Source organism: Scylla paramamosain, chromosome 1 (genome assembly GCF_035594125.1).
Source record: "Scylla paramamosain isolate STU-SP2022 chromosome 1, ASM3559412v1, whole genome shotgun sequence".
Lineage (NCBI taxonomy): Eukaryota > Metazoa > Arthropoda > Malacostraca > Decapoda > Portunidae > Scylla > Scylla paramamosain.
Genome location: NC_087151.1, coordinates 4,925,001 through 4,930,000, shown reverse-complemented (window position 1 = coordinate 4,930,000; position 5,000 = coordinate 4,925,001). Strand labels below are relative to the sequence as shown.

At 47.6% G+C, this 5,000-nt stretch overlaps 1 protein-coding gene across 1 annotated transcript in view; it reads left to right on the top strand.

The window, feature by feature from the left end:
* LOC135092394 (glutamate receptor ionotropic, delta-2-like) overlaps positions 1-5,000 on the top strand; it is a 251,022-nt gene that overhangs the window by 12,339 nt on the left and 233,683 nt on the right. Inside the window, exon 2 of the mRNA XM_063990902.1 lies at positions 4,047-4,198. The gene's annotated coding sequence lies outside the window, so the exon portion shown is untranslated. The remainder of the gene's footprint in view (positions 1-4,046; positions 4,199-5,000) is intronic.

Below are 5,000 nucleotides of genomic sequence, written 5' to 3'. Positions count from 1 at the left end.
GAATAGTGATGACAATTTTCTGGTATAATGACAAAGTATAGATGTTGTTTTTTTATTTATGTTTTACTTGCTGATCGGTTTGTTAATAGACAGGCAGACAGACAGACAGACAGACAGACAGACAGACAAACAAGCATACCAACAGACAAGGAAACCAGGCCACTAATTTAGGTAGACAAACACTTAGACACACAGACAAACAGACAAACTGAGACAAACAACCACCCAAACAAACACAGAGACGGGCAAACAGATAGACAGACAAATAGGCAGACAAACAGACAGACAGACAAACAGACAGACAGACAGACAGACAGACAGACAACCGCCACTACGAAACCCCTACTGAGATGAATGGTCGCCGCCGTTTCGTCTGGTGGTGCTGCCTGTCTCTGAGGTGTGTGGCGGCACTGACTGTGGAGGAGAAGGAAGAAGAGGAGGAGGAGGAGGAGGAGGAGGAGGCGTCCACTTAGCACGGTGGAGAGGGAAGAGAGGAAAGTGGAGATCAGTTACTAGTGGATGTCGGAAAGATAGAGGACTGGATTGGTGTGTGTGTGTGTGTGTGTGTGTGTGTGTGTGTGTGTGTGTGTGTGTGTGTGTGGGTTACAGTGTGGCCTGATGTATTCTTGTGTGTCTAAGTGTTTTTTTTTTTCTTGTGTGTGTTTGTTCTGGCGTGTTCTGGTGTACTTCAGGGTGTTTCGGTGTGCCATGATGTGTTTTCATGTATCTGTGTGTCCTGGTGTGTTCTATGTGTCCTTGTGTCTCCTGGTGTGTTCTGGTTGAGATATTTCCAGCGATGGTGATGAACAGGTGGTGGTGAAGATAGTGATGAACGAGATGAGTTGCGTCGATGTGATGGTGATGATAATGGTGATGCTACTAAGTGCTAGGAAGGGGAAAATGCCTCGTATAGTGATGGTGGTGATGGTGGTGATGGTGAGGAGCCTTCGCCTTTTCTATCTCGTCTCTCTTACTTCAGTGTACCACAGACAAACTCATAAGGGGTAATAGATGAACTGTTGTTTGTCCTTCCTTTGTATTCTTTAGTGTGAGTGGTGGTGGTGGTGGTGGTGGTGGTGGTGGTGGTTGTGGTGGTGATGGTGGTAGTATCATCAGCTGTGTTGGTGTGTGGCAGGCTTTGTATGGAGAGGCGTGATAAAACTCTCTCTCTCTCTCTCTCTCTCTCTCTCTCTCTCTCTCTCTCTCTCTCTCTCTCTCTCTCTCTCTCTCTCTCTCTCTCTCTCTCTCTCTCTCTTATGCGTAGTTTTGTTCCCTTTTCTCATCCTCCTCCTCTCCCTCCCTCACTCCCTTCCTTTCTTTCTTTCTTTCTTACCCTCTTACTCCACCTCTCACTCCCTCCTTTTATTCTCTCCCTCTCCACATGATACTCTCTCTTTTCCTGTCTCCTTCCCCCTTCTCTTATTCTTTCTTATTTCTCACGTTCTCTCCTTTTCACTTCTCTTCTCTTTTCTTCCAGTTCTTCATTTTTATCAACACATCCTACTTTATTAGTATCTTTGCCTTAACATCCACATTTATCATATCCCCTTTTTTTTATTTAATTTTCCTTCTCCATCATCATTTAATACATAGGAGAGGAGGAGGAGGAGGAGGAAGTAGAAGAGGATGGAAGATAGAAAGAAAGAAAGAGTGAGAAGATAAAGAGGAGACATTAGTTGAAGGATAGTGTGAAAGAAAGGGAAAGAAAACAAGAGGAAACTGAAGAGAGACGAGGAGGATGAGAAGAAAGGACATAGAAGGTGTGATAAATGAGAGAGAAGTGAAAGAAGGAGGGGCGCAGGAAGAGGAGGAGGAAAAGAAGGATGGGAAAAGTAAACAGAGGTGAGGAGACAGTGAATAATAATAAGAGGGAACAGGAAGGGGAAAAAAAGAGGGAGAGGGGAAACAGGAGAGGGAAAAGAAACAAGCAGGAGGAAGGAAAGTTGACAGAAGGGGGAAGGGGAGATGAACACAGGAGGAGGAGGAGGAGGAGGAGAAGGAGAAGGAGAAAGGGAGAGACGATAGAAGAAGGGAAGGAAGAGACGGGAGAGAAAAAATGTGGGGGAAGAGAGAAAAGAAGTGGCAAGACAGAATTGAGGAAGGAAGAATGTAAGAAATTTGACAGATGGAAAGGAGGAAGGAGGAGAGAAGACTGCGAAGAAAGGAAGGAGAGAAGAAAGATAAGAAATAACGGACAGAAAGATGGAAGGAGAGAATTACAGAGCAACACAGAATAAGAAAAAAACATTAGAAAGAATCAGACAAAAAAAAAGAGGAAGGAAAAAAATAAAATGAACAGGAGAAAAGGATCAAGAAATGTCATGGAAGATGGGAAAAGAAAGACGATGGAGGAAAAGGAAGAGGGAGACAGATGGAGGGGACGGAGGGGACAGAGGACAGACGGACAGCGGGAGGAGAGGGACGGGGCGCAGCAAGGAGGGGAACGGAAGGCAGCATTTCCCCACCACTGATGCGGAGCGAACGGCCGCCGCTAAAATAAAGTTGGAAGTGACCGATAGAGAATGAGGATTTATGCCGAGAGGCCGAGGCGGGTCCGTGGGCGGCTGCTGTAAGGGCGGCGGGACCGTGGGCGAGGCGGGGCATGCTCGACCTTACAGACACTGCCTCCCTCTGTCCTGCCCACGAATTTATAGGCGTGGTGGGTCTGCTCGGGACAGCGGGGCAGGGGAGGGGATGATGGTGGGGGGCCAGGGCGCGTCTCTCCCCCGGGAGCTGTGCGGAACATCCACTATACGAATATCATTGTCAAGGGAAGCATTTTTTTGTCCCCCTGTTGTTTAATGTTTTTTTATTGGTCATTCTTTATTTATACTTGGTGGTGGACCGACTCTCGCTTTGATGCAGTGGGGTGTTGTAAGTGCCGCCTCTTGTGTGTGTGTGTGTGTGTGTGTGTGTATGTATGTATGTGTGGGGGGGGGAGGGGGGCATGTAAGTGATGGTCAGTGGTGACTTACTCTTGTCCCTACGTCTGGCGGCGTCCGTGGCGTGCGTACGTCCGTGCCTTCAGGGCAGTTTTGCGCTCGGTGGAAGAAAACCTCCACCGACAGTTTTAGGTGGACCTTCCTTCATCCATGTGGGTCTGCGTGATGGAGAGGCGGGGCTGGGCTGGGCGGCTAGGGCAAGGTAGGGAGCGCTGGTGCTGGCCTGCATTCTTCAGGTGTTTTTGTATATTACTATATAAGAAAAGTGAAACACAGGCAGGTATTTCAGATGTGCGGGAATGAACTATTCAGACTCAACGGAGAACTCCAAGGTCGCCTTAGTAAACCGGCCGTGCGCCTCCTCTCTGCGTCGCCACCGCCGCCGTGGTGGTGGTGAGGATCCGCGGTGTGGCGCGGAGGGCGGCGGAGGAACGTGCACTGCTGACCATGAAATATAAAAGGATTATTTCAGTGCATGGATTGTTTTAAGTTAGCGGTGACAGGGGCTGGTGGATGGACCTTCACGGCGTGACGTGATTCTTGTGCTCGATTGTAACGTAACCTTAAAGATCCATTACGAACACTTCCTTCACGCGTGTACACTGCAGACACAAGCATTCCACCGCGAGCCTCCCGCCACACTCCCGGGCCGCTGGTGGCAGTGTCCGAGAGTCACGGCTGTGCTGGAAAGGAAAGATTTTCCGCGGGGAAACCTTCGCCCAGCGCCCCGCCACGCCGACGCCGCCAAGCTGGGGACATCAATTCAGCACACCATACCGGACTTGGAGTTGTCTTTCCTGACGACCCGGGCACCACGTCTGACTCTGTGCAGTCTTGCCGCGCCATCATCCCCCCCCCACACTTTCCATTCCTCACTACTAATCTTTATTTTTTAACATTTTTAACATAATAATACATTTATGTTATTTTTTAATGTTATATTTTAACTATACTCATTTTATGTTTTTAACATACGGGGTCAGATGACTCCATTGTTGTGGCGCCTTAAATACTTCAAATCAATCATTCCCACAATGCACCTCACTTCTCATAATCCACAGTCTTCAGTCTGGACTAACATTCCTTCACCCTTGTTTCCTGCAGTGGCTCTTGCCACGGTTGGCGAAGGAGTACAGTGCATCAGCCGCATCAAGTGGCTTCCACCACCATCACCACTACACCGCCCTGCCACCAAGACCAACAACCACGGCCACCACCTCCGCCACCACCATCTCCGAAACTATATGAAATGAAAAGTGAGTACTCAGATTTACTGTTGTTATTTTATTTTATCTTTTTATATTTCTGTCTCGTGAATCGTAGGGGACCAGAATGAGGCTCGTGTTCTTTCACGCTTCTTTCTCCCATCAGGTACTGAATGGAAAATTGTTGACTCTGATGATTGTGTGTGTGTGTGTGTGTGTGTGTGTGTATATATATATATATATATATATATATATATATATATATATATATATATATATATATATATATATATATATATATATATATATATATATATATATATATATATATATATATATATATATATATATATATATATATATATATATATATATATGTGAAGCGTGATAGTACTGTTATAAGTAAAGTTGTTACTAGTGGTGCTGACCCGTGGCCGGGCTGCCTGTGTGGTCCTCTACGTCGTCCACGGGTCACCTCACACACGAGCCGCGCCGCCGCCAGATCACTTCTCAGCTTGGCACTTTGACACGTTATAAAAATTGTACTGTGTAGGTGGCCATGGCCTGCACCTCGGCCTGCCCTCCCCGGCGTGTGCAGGGCGCCGCGCGGTTCAGTCTGGGTCGCTGTCATCCGCCGCCCGCCGTGGTTCACGGCTCGCTTTATGGATGTGCCTCAGTCCTCTTCCATTGCCGTGCATATAAAATTGTACTTTTTTCTTGCTCTAGAGTGTATTACGTGTGGCGGCGATGCAGCTGTGGCGGGGATTAGATGTAATTACAGAGCGGGTAGTAATGCCTCGCTGCTGGGTGTCCTTTGTCGACGCGGCCACAAGGCACGGGAGAAACACGGCGC